Source organism: Lolium perenne, chromosome 5, assembly GCF_019359855.2.
Source record: "Lolium perenne isolate Kyuss_39 chromosome 5, Kyuss_2.0, whole genome shotgun sequence".
NCBI classification, from domain to species: Eukaryota; Viridiplantae; Streptophyta; class Magnoliopsida; order Poales; family Poaceae; genus Lolium; species Lolium perenne.
The window spans coordinates 104,209,498-104,233,523 of record NC_067248.2 but is presented as its reverse complement, the minus strand read 5'-3'; the positions used below and the strand labels follow the sequence as shown (position 1 = coordinate 104,233,523).

Sequence of the window (24,026 nt, the reverse complement as noted above, 5' to 3'; positions counted from 1 at the left end):
TTCCCTCGAGAATCATCGCAAGTCAGCCATGCATGTGCAGAATATTCTTGAGATGGAAGGTTGTTACCTCCCTTCCTTGAAACGTTCATCTATGCACACTAAGCCACTGACTGGTTTGTTCAATAAAGAGAAGAAGCTTAATAACTTCTATATCCTCTTTGATGTCCCCACAAGGACTCAATTGTGTTACATTGCAAGTTCATGTGCACGCAATTGCCTTTGGCAGTCGCAACCACATGGTTTACGCAATCTGGCTCAACCTTTTGGAGCTTGACATTATAGTCTACGTCTTGAGAATCTAGCAACTTTACCTTGGTGGTAGCTGTTGCAATTTCTATTCGTACATTCTGAGTCCGAAATATCTTTACATCTAACCTAAGCTGAATCTCAAGCGGCAATGATGGTTGGTGTTTCTCAAGGATTCATGACATAGGTCTTTTGTTAATCCGGCAAGATTGTTGTCGTGGTTAACACAATTAGCCGGAAGATCTAATGCCATAATCTCTTGGAACAACAAGAATAACCACTCTATATAAGGATCTTATACAACTTATTCTAGAAGTTGCCTTATGATGCTTTTCAATTCCGAAGTCTGGCCTTCACTTGATGACCTATTGGAGGCTAGTTCATAGTCTCATATTGGTGTCTAGAACATCAAGGAGAACATTAGAAGCAGAGTTGCTAAATGTCTCTCGGTCAATTTCTTGATACCATTTCTCCTGTGACAACAACTCTGTTTGGAGAAATTTCACTCCCCAGGTGATCCTTCGCACTTCACTAGCCAGTGATCTTTCCCTTCTTTTGGGTTGTACCTGAAGTTCTAATCAATCCACACGTTGTGTGAATTCGTCAGTCATCTAGGCCCCCAGCCTTTTGAAGAGACAACAATCGTTTCATGTGCCCATATCAAAAGAGTGACTGATTTTGAAATCTGAAGTTGCTCTCGTTGGATAGTCATTGTGCTTCCACGAGTCACCCTCCCTAAGAGTGCCTCGTTATGGTATCAAAGGCAATTTAACTCCTCGCTACCTTGTCCCTTCGTATTCTTGTCAAGCGTAGAGCAATTGCCTACCAAAATTTGAAACTTCTTCCGTCTCCTCCGTTACCTTGATGTATTTCATGTTTGTTAACTCAAGAGTTGTTTTTCAACACTCCTTCCATGAGTTGACCATGAGATACTCGATCTTCGTGAAGATCCATCGTCCAGTGTCATTCCCTCTTTCCTTTAGGGTGAAGAAAGCAAAATGAAGAGCTCTTCATGGTGATGTGGGTCAATCTCTTCATGGTGTTGTGGATCAGTTTCTTCATGAAGTGTTGATCAACCTCTTCAAGAAGGAAGATCGTCGTGGTGTCGACAAGATTGTTGAAGACCGGTGTAGTCCTTCTTACTTTCTCTATTCCTACCTTGGAATCTCGGGACGAGATTCTTTTAAGGGGGATAGATCTGTAACACCCCTGTTTTTGCTAAACCTAGATTAGGTTTGATTGTGCATCATGAGCATCATGATTTTCTAAGAAAATTGCATAAAGGTTTATGATATGCAAATCTCCCTCTCTTCTAAATGCTCAAAATGTTTCAAAGTTTCAAACTAAAATAATTTGCATTTGTGCTTTGTTAAGAAGTGCATTTGTTATTTTGAGAAGTTCAGAAAGTTTGAATCCTTAAGTGCATTTCAAAACAATGCAAAAGAGTTTGTAAAACAAAAACAGTTGTTGAAAAAGAAAGAGAAGAGAAGCCCTGTCTCTCTTGTTCTGGGCCAACAGCTCATCTCCTCTCTTCCCTCCTCTCTCTGGCGCAGCCCAACACGGCCCAGCAGCAGCCTAACCCTCAACCCCATCTCAGCCCAGAAAATCCCCAGGGGGGTATTGGCAAAAATGCCATTGTCCCCGCCGATCCAAGCACCTCGCTGTCGCCCGCGCGGCCACCCGATGGTCGTCGGCGCGTGGAGATGAACGCCGCCGCCCCTGCGGCTATAAGAGCTCCGCCGCCGCCGCCCAGGAACCCTAGCCCTTCTTCCCCTCCCCCGCGCTCTCCCGCGGCTCCAAACCCTAACCCTACATGCTCACAGTAGGTCCGGCCACCGCTCGCCCCCGCCGTTCCTCGCCTTCCCAGGCTCCGGCGACCCTCCCTCGAGCTCCGCCTCACCGCCCTGATCTCCCTGGACGAAGGAATCGGCCCGGGACGCCCCCAATCGACGGGGACATCCACGTCTTCCTCGTCACCGGCGCAGCCTCCGTCGAGGCTCCCGTCGCCGGCAGGCCTCCTCCGCCCTCGACGACAAGCTCATGAGCTCCAGGGTGAGCTCGCCATCCTCCTGAGCCCCTCCATCCTCTCCCTCTGCCTCTGGTCCGTCCCCTCACCATGAGCCACCGTCCGCCGCCGCCAGTCGCCATCACCGGCGTCGCTCCGGCGACCCCCAGTCAGCGGCGCCCCCACCATCCGACTCGCCTCGCCCAGGCGCGTCCCACGCACCTCACCGCGCCCCCACGCGGGCGCCACAGCGCCGCCGCGGTGTGGTCACCGGCGGCAGCCACCGTGGTTGACCACCGTGGTTGACTGCTGTGGGGCCCGCCGCCCTTTTCTTTTCATTTTGTTTTATTTTCTGTAAATTGAAAATTATATGACATGTGGGGCCCCTTGTCAGGATTTTATTATTTTCTTAAATATTTAGGAAATGATTAAAACTATGACATGTGGGTCCAGTCTGTCAGGATTTTAATATTTTCCAGAATTTCCATAAATGATTTAAAATGAATAAAACTTGTAAAATTCATAACTTATTCATTTCAAATCAGAAAAATATGTATAATATATCAAAATTTTCAGAAAAATGAGATCTGCATTTTGGTTACAAAATCATGCATTGTTAAACAACTTTGAACCCTAGTTGTTTTAGAAGAACTAATTGTACCCCTTTTGAGGTTCCGGAACTACTAACCCTAGTCCCGTCGAACCCCAGTTAAATTGATGATGTCTTAGGATTATTTCAGTACCTAATTAACATGTCATATCATCATACTTGTATGTGCATTGCATCAATGCCATGTGTTGATTGTTGTTCTACCTTTCCGGTGTTTGCTTCTTCGCGATCGATAGAGCAAGTGCCCGAGACGATGAAGGCCGACAACGACGCAACTCAATACTTGTCCACCGACGAAGAATTCAAGCATGGGATCTCCGAAGATCCATATTGGTTTGTCAGGGACAAAGGCAAGCCCTAACCTGGTTCATATATGGTTTCGAAATGCTTTTAGTTCTGGTTCCTACATATTGCATACGCTTTCCAATATGTTTTATCGGCAGATATAGTTATCCTATGTGTTGCATTTACCATCCTTGTAGCCTAAAATACTCTGATCCACTGCTCCCAGCAAGACTAGGTTTGAGCTATGTGTGCATCGCTAGAGCCGTCATACCGAATATGCTTAGCCATGCTTAGTTGACGAATCCTGATCCATCCGGTTGATGAATCAGAGCTGCGAATGAACCTAGTTTGACAGAATGACGTGGTAAGATCAGTGATGATAATTAAACATGCTTAAAGGCTTGGATGGGCCGCCACATGGGGATGTGGTGATTTGACTCGTTCTCGCCGATACTAGGACCTGAGTTCTCGCCTTCGGAACCAAGACTGAGCGTACAGCCACACGGGGCCCATGGGAACCCCTTGGCCCGAACTTGCCTAGCTTACCCATGAGTCAATTAGTTTGCGTGTTCCATTTGGCATTCTGCATGGCGAAGGCGTGGAAAAGGTTTTCAAAGGTGCATCATACAGGGACGTGGCTAGGGTGAAGGATGATGTAGGCATTGAACTGGATCCCCTGCGCACAATGACCGGGACCGCCTCGGAGAATGGCTACCTACGATGACGGAGTTCCCCAGTTAGATTGACTCATGGAATAGGCGAAGCAAGGGAAAGGTTTTGGTCGACCACCCTCTGCCGGCACACCAAGGAAGTGTGTAACGTACGGCGCTAAGAGTCGGTCGGCGCGTGTGGATAAAATTGTACACCCCTGCAGGGTAAATCTTTTCGAAAAGCCGTGTCCACGGTTATGGACGACTTGGTGATGGATTCTGTGATCATAGACAACTTTAACCTAATCGTAAAACTTGGAATCAATGTGTGATAAGGATCCCTCCTCAGGGTATCGAGGGGGTGCTCCTAGTTGATAGGTTCAGCATATGATGAAGATTCGGTGGATTCAATATGATGATCAGTAGAGCTAGTGATATCGCTCTCTTATCCCCTTTTAAAAATGATCTGAATAGACGAGCTTCTGCTCCCTCTTGTTTTATAAAGGAAAACTGGCTTTCTGCAAAATAAGCTCCACATAAAGCCTCGCATAACAGCTTTGCTAAAAGGTTGTACTAAGTCTTGCTGAGTCCCTGTACTCAGCTTTGCATGCTTTGTTTCAGACGAAGTCGCTCCAACAAATACAAATGAAGGTTTCTAGGTCGACATCGACGAGTAGCTTGGGATTCCCAGGTGGCAGCCTGGAATCTATGGGCTGGGACGTCGCCGTTATGCTCCTGGCCTCTTAGGACTTTTGCTATCTTGCTATTTAGAATAGCATAACTTCGCTTCCGTTGATTGATGAAATGTCAGGTCAGTGACCTCTGCTTGTAATACTTTGGTTTTTCGCTCAGTTATGAGCTTGTATTACTCTTTGAGTCGTAGAGTCACTATTGTGTTACCGATTCTCACCCTGTAGGACCCAGAGATCTAGGTTAGGCTTATGCCAGATGGAGATCTGGGTTTGTCTAGCCCCGACCTCCGGGGCCGCCACAGCAAAGCTTTCTCTCCCAGCTTGGCGATAAATCTGCTGAGTGCTGCCAGCCGTCCTGCCAATTGCTGCACTTGGTGCAAATTCTTTGGCGGCTCCATGTCGAGAATAGCTTTGATATTTAAAGGATTGGCCTCTATCCCTCTAGCTGAGATGAAGTACCCGAGTACTTGTCCTCCTGGCACCCCGAAGAAACATTTCTTCGGGTTCAGCTTGATTTTGTACCTGTCGAGGTTGTCGAAGGTTTCTCGTAAATTGTCGATGAGGGTAGATGCGTGCTTTGTCTTTACCACGATATCATCAATGCAGACTTCAATATTCCTTCCGATTTGCTCGCCAAGACAGGCTTGCATGCATCGCTGATAGGTTGCTCCTGCGTTTTTCAACCCGAAAGTCATGACGTTGTAACAGAAAACGCCGTGCGGGGTGATAAACGCGGTTAACTCCTGGTCCTCCTTCTTGAGCTTGATCTGGTTATACCTGGAGTATGCATCGAGGAAAGAGAGACGGTCACATCCTGCTGTAGAGTCGACTATCTGGTCGATACGAGGCAGTGGGAAGTGATCCTTAGGGCAATGCTTATTGAGGCTTGTGTAATCGATACACATGCGAAGAGTTGTTGTATCTTTCTTCGGTACCATCACTGGATTGGCTACCCACTCGGCTTCCTTGAGCTCCCGAATGAATCCAGCTTTCCGGAGCCGACAAACTTCTTCGCCGATTGGTTTTCTCTTCGGCTCTGAAACCGGCGCATCGACTGCTGTACTGGTTTGGCTTTTGGGTCAACATTGAGGGCGTGCTCAGCGAGTTCCCTGGGAATACCTGGCATGTCGGATGGTTCCCATGCAAATATTTCCCAGCGCTCACGGAGGAACTCGATGAGCGCGCTTTCCTATGCGACATCAAGATCTGTCGAAGTGTTCACTGTCTTTTTCGGGTCAGTGGGATGCACCTGTTGTTTCTTTGCTTCCTTCGCGACGTCAAACTCATCAGATCTTACGTTTCGATTATCGGCTGGTGGCTTTGTGTGGTTTGTGATGGCATCGACTGCATTAAGCTCTTCCTTAGCCCCAAATTTCGAGGCGATCTTTTGGAAATCCCTGTCACAGTTGTCCGAACGGGAGAAGCTTCCATGGATGGTTATTGATGTCCCATTATTGCCCGGCATCTTCAACTTCAGGTACGCGTAGTGGGGTACCGCCATGAATTTGGCAAACGTTGGTCTGCCGGGGATGGCGTGGTACTGGGATTCCCAATCAACCACTTCAAATTCGATTTTCTCCTTTCTGAAGTTGCTAGTTGTGCCGAAAACTACGTCCAGTGATATTTTACCAAGGGAATAAGCGGGTCGAGTCGGTATGATGTCGTGGAATCCTGTGTCGGACTCTCTTAGCATGTCGACTGTTAGGCCCATTGCTTTCATTGTGCTGGTGAATAACAGATTCAGACCGCTTCCTCCATCCATAAATACCTTGCTCATGTTGTACCTCTGATCTGTGCTTCAAGGACCAGGGCAGCGTGGCCAGGCCTTGGAACGGCCTTCGGGTGATCTGCTTTGCTAAAAGATATGCTTTGGTCTGACCAGTTGATGTACGCGGGTGTGTCAACCATGGCAACTTCTGCGTACTTTACCTCCCGTGAAAACTTCTTGACTTCGCTCTTTGAAAAACTGGTTTTATGGATCATGCTGACCTGTCCGCGAGATTCTGGAAACACCTCGGTTGGTACGTACTTGTCTGCTCCTGCTGGGACGTATGGCTCTGGTATATATGGTTCTGATGGATAACCGTAGGATGCCGCTCTTCTCTCCATTGAGTGAACTCTTGTGGCAGCTTCAGCCCTAAGATCGTCGCAGAACTGCCGGATTTCGAGGAACTGCCGACAATTTCTGAGCAAGTGACTGGATTTTTCAAGGCTATCCTTTGGATCGATGTAAAAATGTAGGTAACACGGTGCTTCAAGTTGCTCCGTGGCCGATAAGTAAGGTGTGCGAAGGCGATTCTTGTTCGGCTGCATAGTGTGGCATCCTCGTTCATACTGTCGGGGGCGAGTCGCGATTTGCTCTTCTTCTTCACGACGTGAGTCCCTTCGTCTTTTCCTTTGCTCCTCTACGGCGCCAAAGCTGCTTCGGCTGCCCTCTCCTACACTCCTGGATAGGACCGCCAAGGCCACTGCTGGCGTATATCTCCTGGAACCGAAGTTCTTGGGCTTGATGCGTTTGAACTAGGGAGGCGAAGAAACCCTCTGGAATCAACGATGAAGTGAACACCAACGAAAGTAGTATCCATGTTGCCGCGTGATTCTGCGGAGATCGTATGCGATGCCTCGGTGTGCGGTACAAACTGGAAGGATCCGCAGCGAACTGAATCTTTCAGATCTGATGGCGTTGGTGACTCCAGCACGAACGCTGCAGACGTGACTGGTACTGTCGATGACCTGTCTTGTGCCGACAGGTTTCCCACAGACGGCGCCAATTGTCGAGGGTACTCCTCGGCAATGCCCTCCGATTGGGGCTTAGGGTTGATGGAATCCTGTAGGCTGACACGAGACATCGGTTAACAGACAAGCGGGGAGAGCAATTTACCCGGGTTCAGGGTCCTCGATGAGGTAAAACCCTTACGTCTTGCCTGTCTGATCTTGATTATGAAAATATCGGGTTACAATGGGGTGTCGAAGGTTTCGGCTGTGATCTCGTCGAGAGGCTAAGTACTAAAGGAACCTAGCTCTGGACTTATGGTGGCTAAAGTTGCTATAATTGATTGTGTCCCTCGGCAGCCCCTCTCGTGGCCCTTATATAGGGGGACAGGTCTCAAGAGATCTGTCCGGGTACGACTAGGTTACAAAAGCCCTAGCTCTAAAACTTTCCTTGTTTGGTTCTTCTTTGTCTTGTCTTCAAGGAATCTTCTTTGGCACCGCCGTAGTGGCCCACCTTGCCATCAGGTGTCTTTATGGGCCTCCAGTTGGGCCGTACAGGATAGGGCAATAACGCTTACCCGAAGGGTAATGCCCACGTCAGACGGCCATGGGGGTATTTAAAGGAGGAAAAGCTAGGGTTTCGGCCAGCCATAGGTATGGTGGTCGAAACAAACCCTAGAAGGCCTTTCCCCCCTCCAATACGGACTCTAAACTGTGGCTGACTTAATTCCTGCGAAAATAACATGGGCCTAGCCCAAAACTAAAGGTGACATAGCACCATATTATGGTATGGACAAAATTATTTTTTAGATTCACAGGGAGACATCTCCCCGGTTCCATTTCATGATAAAATGAAACCACAATGTCAACACACACCTCCGTTCGCAACGTTTTAACACCCAACTCGGATCACGGTCCAAAGCTACTGCCCAAAACAGACAACCAAAAACCACCTCAAAAGCCACCAGATAAACTAGGTTTAGTAACTAACCCACACCATCAACAATCTAACACAGCCGCCGCTAGGACAACAAAACTAGAGCTATTACACCTCGCAAGCTGAAACCTTTTCTTCACAGCACGACATGAACTGAGGCGTCTTCCTCCGGGTTCTCCTTCAGAAACTCCAGCGACGCTCGTCCACCATGAGAGGTTTTGGCGGCAGGAGCCCAGGAAGATATCCAATCGAAGGAAGAACACTTCATGGGGGTTCCAGCTCCAAAGGTGCTTTGATCTTGTTTGACAAAATCTTCATGAACAGGTCCACTTCCTCCCACGTTTGGTCCTTGAAAGGGACCTTCCAATTTCTCAGGTAAGAAAGTATAACTCTCCACACCTGTTTCAAATCCAACCAAGTAAGTCTATTAAAAACTATACTATTCCTAGAATTCCAAATCCCCCACAAAATAGCAGAAGATATGAAATTAAACTGTAAAAATCTTTTATTACACAGCCATCTACCAGCTACATCTATATATTTCTCTACCTTGTGCCTACAGATTTCTTTGACCAAGCCCCACATCTGTTTTGCAACAATACAGTCAAAAAACAGGTGCTGGACACTTTCAAACTCTCTACAGAAAGAGCATTCCATAGGTTTTGGTATGCCCCTTCTCCTCAAGTTATCTCTAGTCATGATTTTATTTTGAGACAACAGCCACAGGAAAATCTGAATTCTAGGAGGGATTTTTAAGTCCCAGACAGCAGGTAAATAAATTGGGGTTACTCCTCTAAAGTTTACTAGAGCATACATAGATTTTGAAGAATACACCCCATTTGTTTCATAAGTCCAGATAAGTTGATCCTCATCAGCATTATAAACTATAGTTTCAGCAATAGCTACTAGCTCCTGCCATTGTATCATCATATCATCAGAGAAATTTCTCCTAAAATCACATCTCAAGGTTGTTCCATCCCAAACATCCCTAACCGTTTTAGTCTGTTGATTTGAAACAAAATATATGTCCCAAAACTGGGTTGCCAAATTTGTGTTGCCAAACCAAACATCCTCCCAAAATCTAACACTCCTACCATTTCCTATTTTCCATCTATACCCAAACCTCACAGCTTCTGCAGCACTCATCACACCTTTCCAAAAGGTAGATGGGTGTGCATCATGGCAACAGAGGATATTAGGATCTTTAGTATTATACTTACAATCTATAACTTTCCTCCACAGAGTCCCTTCTCCCTGTATATATCTCTTAACCCAAGATCCTAAGAGACATAGATTTAAATCTTGCAGGTTAGGAACCCCCATTCCACCAAACTCTTTTCTCATACAGACTGAAGACCAGTTAGCTAAATGTATCTTATTGTTTCCTTCTTCATCATTCCAGAGGCAATTAGCTAACTGTGTATTAATAAGATTCAAGGCCCATTTGGGGAACTTAAAGAAAGATAACAAATATACTGGGATACTAGCTAAAACTGATCTCACTAACTCCCTTTTTGCTGCAGAAGAAAGTAACTTCCCTCTCCAGCCAGCTAACCTACTTAAAAGAGAATCAATCAGAGGTTGTAAATCCTCTCTTTTCAATTTATCATGATGGAGAGGAATCCCTAGATATTTAATAGGGAAGGAACCTAAGACACAACCAAAAATATCTACGAAAGTGGTACATTCCCCTAAATCCACATTAATAGGAATTAACTCACTTTTATGGTAATTAATTCTCATGCCAGAAATTTGTTCAAAACAAGTTAAAATCCATGTCATATGGATGGCTATCTCTTTATTTTTCTCAAGAAAAAGTAGTGTATCATCAGCATATTGGAGGCAAATAATGCCTCCTGGGACAAAATCTGGGCAGAGGCCCCTAATCAGTCCCATCCCACAACCTTTAAGCAACATTTTAGAGAAAACATCAACTACAAAATTGAAAAGCCCAGGTGACAAGGGATCCCCCTGTCTTAAACCTCTACCTGTAGTGAAGAAATCACTTTCTACTTCATTTATTTTCACACCCACTGACCCACCAGTGGTCACCTGTTTTATAAGCCTAATCCAAAAGGAGCTAAAACCTCTAAGATGCAATATCTCATAAAGAAAATCTAGATTAACTCTATCATATGCCTTTTCATAATCAATCTTAAACACAAACCCCTCCATCTTCTTTCTCTGCACCTCATGAACAATTTCATGTGCAGTAACTACACTCTCCAGTATATATCTAACATTAATAAAGGCAGATTGATTTGGAGATATTAATCTCCCTATGATTTTGGCCAACCTATTTGTTAACACTTTACAGAAAATTTTAAAGCTACAATTCAGCAAACTAATAGGTCTAAACTTCTTCATAGTTCTAGCATCATCCTCCTTTGGGATCAGAGTAATCATAGCAAAATTTAACCTAAAAATATCTAGCTTATCATCAAACCAAGCTTCAAAGAGATGTAATAAATCTAAGGCAATAATATCCCAATACTTTTGATAAAAGAAAAAAGACAGACCATCTGGCCCAGGTGCTCCATCAGCATAAGAACCAAACACAGCCTCTTTTATCTCTTCTAAAGTAAATCTACTTTCCAACATTACATTCTCTTCTACTGTTACTTTCTCCTCAGGTAAGAAAAAATTATCTAACAATCTAATATCAGGTCTACTTTCTACACCAAACAGCTCCTTATAGAAATCTATAGCTATCTTTAACATCTTTTTAGTTTCAGTTACAGGGCCATCAGGGCCTTCTAACACAGGAATCATTTTCTTCCTTCTTCTCTGATTAGCCAGAGCATGAAAATAAGCAGTATTTCTATCTCCCTCGCAAACATCTCTATCTCTAGATCTCTGCTTGGCTTTAATTTCCTCAATTATCCAAAAGGAACTAAGTTCTTCCAGAATTTGTTTAAATCTACCAGCTTCAAACTCAGAAAGTTCCTGAGTTTCTGCTTTTACATCTAACACATCATATTCCTCCATGAGTAATTTTTTCTTTTTCCTAATCTCAGCCTCTATATTAGCACTCCACCCTTTAGCAGATCTTCTAAAATTTCTCACCCTAGCCTGCCAAATATCTAAAGGATTATTACTATTAACTGGGATAGACCAGGCTTTAGTAACCACATCTAAAAAATCTACCCTAGTACTCCACCATTTCTCAAATTTAAAGCTACTTTTCTTAGGGAGATTCACCTCACCAGAGTCCCAGACTATGGGAGTATGATCACTCCCCAGTCTGGGTAAAGCCCTAGCACTCCCTAAAGGAAACAAAGCCTCAAAACTAGTATTACAAAAAATCCTATCAATCCTACTCATAATCCTATTGCTTTGATTATTACTCCAAGTAAAAGATCTACCTGCCAGACCTATCTCTACCAATGCCCACATATCAATCCAAGCATTAAACTTGTCAGCCCATTTAAAATCTATGACTCCATTACTTTTATCACTCTGAAACCTAACCAAGTTAAAATCACCTCCAATTATAGCAGGGCCATCCCAAGTTAAGAACAATTCATGTAATTCTGAAATAAAAGAATCTTTACCATCCTCATAAGGTGAGCCATACACCGTAGTTAGCCTAACCTCCACACCAGAACTTTTAATCCTAACAACTGTGCTAACTGAGAAAGACTTAATGTCCCAAGACATCACCTCAAAAACATCTTTATTAAGACCAACTAAGATACCTCCAGCAGTCCCAGCTACAGGCATATAATTCCACTCAAAATCTCTATTTCCTAGAATAGACTTTAAAAAAGATCTAGAGAATTTCTCTTTCTTTGTCTCCTGAAAACCAATATAATCCACTTTTAAAGGGATAACAGTGTCCTCTAGGCATTTTTTCCTACCAGGAGCAGTAATCCCTCTAATGTTAAAAAAGGACACTAACATTGTAGTCTCTTCCTGGGGTGCTTGCCCCGAGATTTCCTAATAACTTCTATCCATTTATCCCCTTCATCCTCATAAGTATCATCATGTTTCCTATTGTTTTTCTCAGGAGTAACATCTAGAGCATAACTATCAGTAGCCAAAGCTGTTTTCTGAGATTCATGAGACAAGTTCTCACTAGGAGTCTCAGTATCTACTAAATCACTCCTAGGTGATTTTGAACTATGATTCTTATATCCTACTTTGTCATTAGCACTAATAGCAGAAATATCAACACCCACACTTCTAGCCAAAGATTCAAGATAATCTACATCAAGAGAATGAAAAGCATTAGTTTGCATTATACCTTTCATCTTCTTGTATATGGACAAAATTATGAAGTATAATCTTGTGTATTTCGTCAAAATCTTCAATCATCATTATGGTGGCTTCATAATTCTGAAATCTCCACTTGTGGTGTCCTCTTCAATCCTCACATGCTTCCTGCCATCTCCATGCACGATCATGCTACAATGCTTGTCCCTCTCGTCCATGCTAGGTCCATCATTCCTAAGAGTAACAAACACATCTGATTTGGGCGGCATCATATTCTCATGTATGTGAGGAATAGTTCGAAGAAATGAAAGTACCTGGTAGTTAAGTTGTTTGGCACGAGCTCGAGCGATAAGTCCTTGTATTTGTGTGCATGTAGGTACATCGTTTGTATCAATAGATGGAATGTCCTCATCATTAGTAGGTTTAGTTTGAGATACCTGGTTTCATTTGGTTTAAAGAATTCAGACATGATCTCCCAATGTCGGGTTTTATTTCTGTAGTATGTTGCAGTAACATTACCTCTCAAATCATGTACTCCAGGTTCAAGAAAGCTGGCCCGAGGATGTCTTAATTACATCATTGGAGCATATATGATTGGAAAAGAGTTACCAGGCAAAATATGTACTGGTTCTACTTCACTCTTTACCATGCAATTTGATACAGTAAGGTGACGCATCTAACTAGTCCTCTTTACAGCTCCAGTTCATGCATAGATGCAGTTTCTTTGGGCAAGTCTAACAGAAATCATGTATTCCAGCTCCAGTTTGGTTATCTTTGAAATGCAGAAAAGAATTACGAACATCATTCTTTATCGCCGCTTTCGCTCGGGTAGAGCTCATGATTGATGCTGGCATTTTGCAGTTTCTTTGGGCAAGTCTAACAGCCCGCTATAAACAAGGGAGAAGCTCTATTTGTTGGTTGTTGCTTGTTGGACACTACAGAAATGAGGATTACACAAGAAGTCGTGAACTTATCGAAAGATGCATACGATTACTTGTGTTCCTCTTCTTCCCCCTAAATACTCATCCTTCTCCTCCGCTGAACTGCACGCCTGGGGCTATAGGGACGATCCACGGTCGATTTTTCGCTGGGCAGGAACCTTGTCTTTCATCGATTGTGCTACCGTTAGTTTTGCTCTGTTTTTTCATCCCTCTAACATGCAATCTGTCAACTCATCTGTCTTCCCTGCTGATTATTTTGCTGCCACAGCAGAGACGAGTACGATCCCAGTTGTTTGTCCATTTCTATTGGAGCAGTCCTTGCTGATTAATCTCTTACGGATATGTTTTCCTTTAGACAATCTCTAGGAGATTTCTTAACTGATTAGTAGAACAGTCTGGCAGTCTTCGGTCTTTTTTTGTTTTCGTTTATAAGCATCAAAGGCTCAATCAACCCACCGTACTCAACTTACAGCAATTTGGAACGCAGCTTCCATTGATTTGTTCTTTGAAACATAGGCAGAATGGCTAACTGAATGTAGCTGTCAATCTTCTTCAGCTGAATTTTGGTTCTCACCTGAGGCACGGGAGCCGCCGCAGCAGCAGGAGCTCCACCTTCACCTGTGCGGCGCCAAGGACGAGCAGCGCCCTTGCACTGATGCGCTGCCGAGGAGGAGACAGCGGAGCAGCGCTGCAGCCGGCGAGCACCCGGGCAGATGAGGACCGGTGGCGCGGCGGCGCAGCGCCGCATGGAGGGGGCAAATAGCTCACACGCGACGTTTCTCACCGCTATTGTCTCTCATGCGCCATAGTTGACGGGAATAGCTGCCATACGACGTCTGTGAGCACCAAAATTGCTCCGACCCAACCATGTTGATGAAACGACCGTGTCACTTGTTTAGGCTGGTTAAGGAGTCATGAATTAGGGTTAGGCACTGCGGGACCCACTCCTTTAGGCCGGTTGAGTCAAACCATCCCCGACCGACCGAGCAGGACCCAACCGTGCCGAAGCGGAGCGCGCCATCTGAACACCAGATCCCTCTCCGGCGGCGGCGGCGGAGCTTCCCCTCCTGGGCGTGGCGGTTCCGGCATCGGCGGTGAGTCAAATGGAGGGGAGCACATTCTCATCACTCTCAAACTGTAGGCGCCCCCGAATCTGACCCAATTTTGCCCGACACGCAGACATTTGAGGGGGAGGGGCGGCGGCGACGGCGGTGGTGGCAGCAGCAAGTCGACAGGCCAGCAGCCCTGCATTGGATGGAGCCGGAAGATTCAAATTCGAGGTAATCCATCACTCTCGTGCTGATTTAGCTTTTGATTAGAGCTCGTTTAGCATTTCGTCTCACTCCCGCGCGCCCAAAACAGGGGAGATGGTCGGCGCCCGCGTAGCTTCGAATTATCAGTCAAGTTCTTTGTATCTACGGCGAAGCTAGCTGATGGTAGCTTGAGGAACATCGAGAATGGCAGATTAGTTAGTTGGGAGGTTGAATTAGAAGAGATGGATCCACAAGAATTATTTCTCCAACAAGAGCAAGCGGTGAGGAATGTTGTGGAGAAATTAGGGGAGAGTATTCCTTGGGGTCCGGCGCAAGAAGTGGCATTGCTATGGTACAACGAGAGTAAGGGCGAGTATTCAAGAATTGAGGATGGCGGATCGCTTGTTGATGAAATTGATCGGCAAAAGGGGTGGGAACGCGAAAGTGCTACATTTCGGGCCGAGCTTGTTGATCTGAAACCAGATTCACTGGTTGGATATGTGCCATCAAAGTTTGCTCTCCAGATTGAGGAGGATGGGTGGGCTGCAAGTAGACAGATAATGCCCATTGTAACCGAGCCGACGGTGTTAGCTGATGATGCACAAGAGGGCTGTTAAGGTGCTGCAAATGGGGCTGTTGTTGATTGGAATTCAGTAGAACTCGCTGAACAAACTGATTTGGTCATAGCACCAATGGATGATACTGAGATGGCCAATCTGTTTGGAATTCCAGTAGATGAGAAAGACAAGAAGAACAAGAAGAACAAGAAGGGGAGTGATGCAGCTGATAGTTATGAAGATGTGGATCCAGAGTTGATGAAGGAAGCTGCAGATGATGTTGATGATGCAAATGTTGAAGAGATGGTAAATGTATATGACAGAGATAACCCTATAATTGAAGTTGGAAAATATTTTCCAACCATGGCTGAGTTTCGGATGTGTTTCAAGACTTATGCAGTGAAGAAACAATTTGACACCAAGACCCTGTGGACAGATACAAAGAAATTTTATGCGAAGTGCAGAGGATTTGATGGGGGTGCCAGGCCTTGCAAGTGGTACATATCTGCCAGACGCCAACCGGATGGAAGTAGCATCAGGGTTAATCAAATCCCTCATGAGCATACTTGTATTACAAGCTCACAGAATGTATCAACCATGACATCACAGGCCTGGGTTGCACAAAAAATAACTCCAATTTTAGCCAAAAAACCAAACACTACTGCAAAACAACTGAAATTAGACATGGAAAAGGAATACCCTATTAAACTCAATTATACCACGGTGTGGAAGGCAAAACAGAAGGCAATGAAAGAACTATATGGTGATTGGGCAAATACCTTCAGGATGCTGTATAGTTTCAAGGCAGAGGTTGAGAAGAGATCACCTGGTAGTGTTGTGGAGATAGATACCGAGGTTGCACCTGATGGCAAAGTATTTCTCCAAAAAATTTATGGCTTTAAAGCCTTGCATCGATGGCTTCAAAGCAGGGTGTCGGCCATATTTGAGTATAGACTCATCTTTTTTGACTGGAAAGTGGAATGGTCAATTGGCAGCATGCAATGCTCTAGATGGACACAACTGGATGTTTCCTGTTGCTGTTGGCATGTTTCAATCAGAGACAGAGGCTTCATGGACATGGTTCATGATGCAGTTGAAAAGATGCATTGGGCCGGTGACACCTTTGGCTATACACACAGATGCTTGTAAAGGCCTAGAAAATGCAGTCAGAATTGTATTTCCACATGCAGAGCAAAGGGAGTGCTTTGGTCATATGTGGATGAATGTGATCAAGAAACATAGAGGAGAAGAATTTGGGCGACTTTGGCCAGCAGCCAGAGCTTACCGTAAAGAGACACATGATTATCACCTTCGCAAAGTTCTTGCAGCAGATCCAGAGTTTGAGCATTGGCTAAATGCATACCATTCTCTTTTGTGGTATAGGTCAGGATTTAATACGGCCATCAAGTGTGATCACATCAACAACAATCTGGCAGAAAGTTTTAACAACAAGGTGAAGGACTTGAAAGACTTGCCTGTGCATGACATGGTTGACCAAATCACGATCATGATCATGCGGCTGTGGGAATTGAGAAGAAGATTAGCTGATGCTCTGCAAGGGGATAAGCTTCCAGCTGTGGTGCAGCAGGTGGTTAACAGAAGCAGAAATCTTACACATTTGGTAGTTGACTCTTCTTCATTGTGGGGTGGTGAAGTGAGAGATACCAAGCTTAGTAAGAGGCATGTGGTTAATACCAGTACAGAAAATTTTGAGGATTGCACTTGCACTTGCCTGGAGTGGCAACACACTGGAAAACCATGTGGCCATGCCATAATCTTCTTGGCTTCCAAACCAAAATTAAACATGCACCCTTATCTGCATGAATATTACTCAGTAGCAAGATTCAAGGCTGCATATGCAACTCCAATACCAGCACTTACAGATCAGTCTCAGTGGCCTGAAGTGGATTTTGAGTTTTCTATGTGTCCCCCTCTTGCCAAAAGAAAGCCTGGCAGACCTAGAGTGAGCAGATACAAGGCTTGGTTTGAGAAAGGTAGGAGTAGTAAGAAGGGGAAAAAGAAAGATGTAGAACCAAAACGATCTCAGAAAGGCAACAAAAATAGATGCAAGTTGTGTCAGGAACTTGGTCACCGAGCTGGATCTCCCAAATGTCGTTACACTCCAGAAAAGACAAAGTAAGTGAGTTTAAATTGTTGCTGATATGTTACTCTGTTTTATATTGTTATACTGATATGTTACTCTGTTTTATATTGTTATACTGATATGTTACTCTATTTTCAGAAGAAAGCGTGGAAGTGAGCTCTCTGTTGTTGAACACCTTGTTCTTGAAAAGTGTTGGCCAACAAAAAAGGCAAGACTAAATAGGCGTACAAAGAGAAGTCACCAGGATCTGGATGTTCTGATGCGATCTGATTCTGTTTTGCTTGATGTGATGCGATCTGCTTCTGTTGTGCCTGATGTTGTGCCATCTGATTCAATTTTGCTTGATGTTGTGCCATCTGATTCAGTTCAGCTTGATCAAGTGCCACCTGAAGCTGTTGTGCCACCTGAAGCTGTTGTGGTGGCATCTGATTCTGTGGGGCTTGATGTACTGCCATATGACTCAGTTTTGGATGATGGGGTTCAGCTTGATCAAGTGCCACCTGAAGCTGTTGTGGAAGATGTCATGCAAAGTGAACTGAAACTGTCAACTGTTGAGGCATCAAATGAAGGAGAACAAGAACCTGTGTGTGTTGACGATGTGCACAAGATCTTGCAAGCTGTAGGACATGATGTGCGGCGGCCAAGTCCATTTGATGCGAAGAAAACCAAGAGCATGAGGGTTTTGTGTGGCGTGCCGGCACCATCTAGTGGTAAGAAGAAGAAAAGGTCAAGTGCTAGGAAAACCAAGAGCATGAGTGTTTTGTGAAGCTATTTGTATACTTTGAACCGTGACATGTATGCCACTAGCATGTATCTGCCACTTATTTGTATCTGCCACTTTTAAATTTGAACCGAATTTGAATAATTTGAATAATTTGAAATATTTCAAATGTATGCCACTTATTTGTATCTGTTTTTGGATTAACCGTGACATGTATGCCACTTAGTAGATGTTATGCTCGTTTGCTAGGGTTACAACTCCAACAAGCGATGTGTTCTCCAAAATGAGCTTAAAAAGAGCCCCAAAGGTAACCCAAACAGCCCCATTTCTAATTGGACCATTTTTCGACCTTCTCCAATTGGCCTCAAACTCTAGGGTTAGCATCTATATGACCTAATAAGACAATGTGCACAGGTTTTTTTTATTTTTTTGAATTTTTTTTGAATTTTTTATGCTCATTTGAAAATTGGTCAAACCTAGCTTTGACCATGAAAAGCAAGAGTTTGGCACATTGAAATGAAAAACTAAGCTTGGATCCATCTTAGTCACTCCAAAAGGAAGCCATGGCCATGTTTTGGGCAGTTTTCATGATCCAACCCAACATCACCTTTCAAACCCTCGTGACTTAGTACGGCAGGGTTCACTATATGGCACCCAACACATGGATTCTCATTTGGCTAGTATGTAGACCATATATATCAACATGAATGCTTGCTATATGTCCTAATAAGACAATGTGCACAGGTTTTCCATTTTTTTGATTTTTTTTGAATTTTTTATGCTCATTTGAAAATTGGTCAAACCTAGCTTTGACCATGAAAAGCAAGAGTTTGGCACATTGAAATGAAAAACTAAGCTTGGATCCATCTTAGTCACTCCAAAAGGAAGCCATGGCCATGTTTTGGGCAGTTTTCATGATCCAACCCAACATCACCTTTCAAACCCTCGTGACTTAGTACTACAGGTTCACTATATGGCACCCAACACATGGATTCTCATTTGGCTAGTATGTAGACCATATATATCAACATGAATGCTTGCTATATGACCTAATAAGACAATGTGCACAGGTTTTCCATTTTTTTGAATTTTTTGAATTTTTTATGCTCATTTGAAAATTGGTCAAACCTAGCTTTGACCATGAAAAGCAAGAGTTTGGCACACATTGAAATGAAAAACTAAGCTTGGATCCATCTTAGTCACTCCAAAAGGAAGCCATGGCCATGTTTTGGGCAGTTTTCATGATCCAACCCAACATCACCTTTCAAACCCTCGTGACTTAGTACGGCAGGGTTCACTATATGGCACCCAACACATGGATTCTCATTTGGCTAGTATGTAGACCATATATATCAACATGAATGCTTGCTATATGACCTAATAAGACAATGTGCACAGGTTTTCCATTTTTTTGAATTTTTTTGAATTTTTTATGCTCATTTGAAAATTGGTCAAACTTAGCTTTGACCATGAAAAGCAAGAGTTTGGCACATTGAAATGAAAAACTAAGCTTGGATCCATCTTAGTAACTCCAAAAGGAAGCCATGGCCATGTTTTGGGCAGTTTTCATGATCCAACCCAACATCACCTTTCAAACCCTCGTGACTTAGTACGGCAGGGTTCACTATATGGCACCCAACACATGGATTCCTATTTGGCTAGTATGTAGACCATATATATCAACATGAATGCTTGCTATATGACCTAATAAGACAATGTGCACAGGTTTTCCATTTTTTTGATTTTTTTTGAATTTTTTATGCTCATTTGAAAATTGCGTCTAACCTAAGGTTTGATCACCTTACGAGCAAAAACGGCAAAGTGAAAAGAAATTCCAAACCCAGATCCTTGTTCCTCACTAAAAGGTGAAGCTATTGAAATTTGAAAATTTTGAAAAAGCTTTTGCAACCCTTCAAACGGTCGAATATACCCAAAACCACTCTAAAACCTTCAAAACCGTGGGCGATCCGTGGGAGCCTTCGTTCGCAACGTGGACCGTCCATCCACTCATCCTCGACCGTGCGATCTTGTCTTCTAGAAGGTTGCTCACACTGATCCGTGGATAGCCCGTTCTGCAATCTGATTGGTTAGATTTGTAAGGAGCCGGGTTGGAAAGTGGTGCACTCTATAAACCGTTACACGCATGCAAACTCTCTTTTTTTATCCTTCGTGGGCCCCGCTACCATGCATGCACGCGCGCAGCAGCTACATGCATTCAGACGTCGCAGCGAGGCTATTTTTCCAGAGATGCCCTGCGCCACGTTTTTTCAGAGAGATGCCCTGCGTCCCCGCTAACCTTTATTCAGAGAGATGCGCGATTCCATGCGTCGCGTCGATTCAGAGAGATGCCCTGCGTCGCGTCGATACAGAGAGGCGCCCGATTCAGAGAGATGGCATCACGGGAGGGAAAAGACGAGCACGAACGACGTGAATACACGGCCGACGAAGCGGCACACGCGTGAGTGACACGTACTATGAGGGCTATTAGTTCACCATTGTTTTGATGACTCGACGTTCCGCCGTCCCGCTATAAAACAGCACCCAAATCAGCTCTATCTCTCACACCGCATCCCATTGCCTTCTTGCCTCTTGCCCTTCTTCTCCAAAACACATCTCAGCCGCCGTAGCCCCTCTCCTCCGTAGCCCACCATGCAGTTCAACGGCCCGACGTTCCGCCATCCCGCTATCACCGACGAGCAGCAGTACCCACCGGGCAGGCTCGTGGAGAACACCTTGAGGTGCTGGTCCATATCTAGGTGGAGGCCTGCGCACGAGTTCGCCAGATTCTTCCTCAGGGCCTGCTACGCGCACCTCCCAGAGGGCACGCCGCCGATGTTCCACATCACGCAGGTCCGCCCGGGAGGCAGCGGCCTCCAAGTCACCTTCACCAACCCCTTCGACGCCTACCATCTGCTAGGCCAAGCATTTTGGTGCGGCTGCGAGTTCATCGCCTTCACCATGTGCAACATCTTCACCCAGTGGGACTACATCTTCCCGCACGCCAGGCACATGCACAGCCTCCCCTACATCCATCCCGACGAGGAGTGAAGGGCAGAGCGACGACGAGGAGCGAGGGCGACGAGGAGTCCAGGAGGCAGTTTCGTACAAGTTGTTTAATGGAGTCAGATCGAGTCTGTCGTTTTACTGTTTTACTACCTATATTATTTTCAGTGTCATCGTGTCATCGAGTCGGTAGTGTCATCGTGTCATCGAGTCAGTAGTGTCATCGTGTCATCGATCGAGTCAGTCGTATCATCGAGTCATGTATCCTATTATGAAATATTTGCTATATTTCCTATATATTATTATCTATATGGTCTACTCTTCCATACACAAACTTGTCTTATTTTGTGTGCACCAAACTTGAATGATCTCCCAAATACCAACAAGAAATATTTTCCATACACAAACTTGAAAGAAATGTGCTAAAATATATAAGAAATGTGCTAATGTGAAACTTCAATAGAATTTGTTCGTTTTTAGAAGAAAATTACTCAAAATGTGCTAATATATATAAGAAATGCCCCCACTCACACCATTTGCCCCCTCTCAAAATTTTGTCGGGCTCCGCCATTGTTGAAAGATGCCTTTTGTTTAACTTGACACGTACACACATATTTCTACATGATCCATCACAACACCACAATAATATTACAGCCAAAACGGATGCAATATGATTGAAACGAAAACAAAAAATAAACAACTATTCACTAAGCCAAAATGACAAACAAAAAATATATCGGGTAGTACTCACGGCTTGGCCCAATAACGGGCCCAACATAGAGCCCATGAACTACTCATGAAATTGTCACTTTTTCTATTTCGGAATGTGCTAACTGAATTTGGATTGGGCAGACTTGATACATTCATAGCTAATTTTATTCGAATTCATTTTACAAACAACATCCTACAAACAGCAGCCCCGCAATCCACAACTCCTAAATTCAAATTGCTAATCCGAACGGAATAGAACAACAAATAAATGGCAATGATACACATATAGAATGCTCCTGCCATCATGTTTGACTGCTTCTTCAAGTGCACAATTTCGCTCAATTGTTTGTTCAATTTCTGCAACTCTCCGTTCAGCGCTCCATTCGCCGCAAAATCCTCCCGAACGGCTCTGTTTGAGATCACCTCCTCCACAACAGATGCGGGAGCCTGGATTGTGGGGGGGGGGGGGCAGCACTTCAACTTTAAGTCCTCGAGTTCGAATGTACTTATCCATCCACTCGAAATGGCCGCATTCATCCAATTCCTGAAAAGCAGATCGGAAACCCTAATTCCCAAATTCCCAAATTCCCAAATCCAAATTCCCAAATCGAGTCAAATCAGGACGAAACCCTACCTTTCCATCCTGGCCCAGGTATTGCTTGCTTTCGCATTTGACAAACTCGCGACCGACGTTGCCCCTCTCCGAGCGCACACATGTCAACCGCTTCAGTAGGTCGACGCGAGGGCAGTCGGGGCATCTACTCATCGCGATTTCTCCGTAACGGGGCCATGACCTCTGTGAGCCAAATGCGGAGCTCGACATCCCTCGCCGCCGCCGCCACGGACCGTTGCTGGGAGGAGCGGGACGAAGAACAGGGGAACGGAGGAGCTGGGAGCTGGAGGAAGAACGGCGAAGAAACAGGGGAACGGAGGAACAGGGGATACGAGCTGGGTCCTTGTCTGAGCTGGCGAGTTGTGGGCCCTGCATAGCAACGGTCCACTGGTGGGTCCCGCGTGGATATGTGCTCGGTCCTTGTCTGAGCTGGCGAGCGATGGGCCCTGCATAGCAACGGTCGACTGCTGGGTCCCGCGTTCAAACAGATCAGCACAAGTAATCCAGATTCGTTTATTCCTTCGCTGTTAATGGGTGTGTCGGGCCGTGGCTATTTGGGCCGTTCAGTCTGTCGTGCGCTAGCTATTTCGTCGAACGACGTCGTTTTCCAGCGAATACAGGGGAGAAACGTCGTGTGTGAGCTATTGGCCCATGGCTCCGCGAGCAGAGCAGAATTGCAGCGGCGCAGTGAAGGACCTGGGGTGCGGCCGTAGGAAGGACGACAACGAGCTCGAGCGCCGTAGGGAGTATGACGGCGATATCGGGCGCGGCGGTGCCGCGGGATTACGAGAGCTCAGGCGCCCAGGGAGGACGACGACGAGCTCGGGCGTGACGGCGTGCCGCAGGCAGGACAAGAGCTCGTGTTTCGTAGCAAAGAGGACGTCGCAGCGGAGCAGAAGGCCTGCGGCGCCGCAGCAGGGAGGAAGATGCGAAATCGAGCGCAGCGCCGCCGGACGTCGACGGCGGCGACAAGATCCGTATTTGAAATTTACAAAGCAGTGCTCGCATTGCAAAAAAGGACGGTGGCGAGTACGTCAGCGTGCCCGACAAAGCCGCCAAACGTAGGAACCTGCTCGATGCCCTTGTTGGGTGCTCTCCCAAGCTGCGCGCGAAAGCCGTCAAGCACCAGGTCGTGGACGCCATCCGTAAGCCCATGGGAGTGAAGTCTGTGTCCAAGCTTCGTGCCTCAGTCGGCATTCCCTCCTGCCCGGTGAGCAGCGGTGTCGATGTTTAGCGGCCCCCAGGACCAACTGCAGCTCTTGCTAGCCTGTGCTAGTGTGTATCTCATTCATGTCTTCCTCCCCCCTCTCGTGTTCGTGATTTTCGGTTTGCGCTCCCCTTGGGTGTCGTAGGTGTTGTCAGTCTCGTCATGTTTGTGCTGTCCGGTGCCGTTACTTGTCATGGATAGTGCTCCCTCCTTCCGAAATCTCTCTGTTATGTCGTGGAACACACAGGGGTTGGGCGACGAGGATAAGTGCGCCCTCGTCCGATCCGCTGTGTCTGACGCTAAAACCTCTATTGTCTGCATCCAAGAGTCTAATCTCTCTGTCGTTCTTCCCCAAAAAACACGCTCCTTCCTCCCTTCAAACCTCTCCGCTTTCTCCTCGCGCGACGCGGACGGCTCCCGTGGCGGCATCATCACGGCTTGGGACCCCTCTCTCTTCTCTCTTTCTGGTTCATCCCTCGGCTCTTTTCACCTCACCACTACCTTTTCCTCCACTACCACCGACCTTCCTTTCACCGTCTCCAACATTTACGCGCCCGCTGATCA

The 24,026-nt window shown here is 45.5% G+C and overlaps 1 long non-coding RNA gene across 1 annotated transcript in view; it reads right to left on the bottom strand.

Annotated features, from left to right (window-relative positions):
* LOC139831274 (uncharacterized) overlaps positions 1-24,026 on the bottom strand; it is a 254,774-nt gene that overhangs the window by 113,501 nt on the left and 117,247 nt on the right. The gene's annotated exons all lie outside the window — the stretch shown is intronic.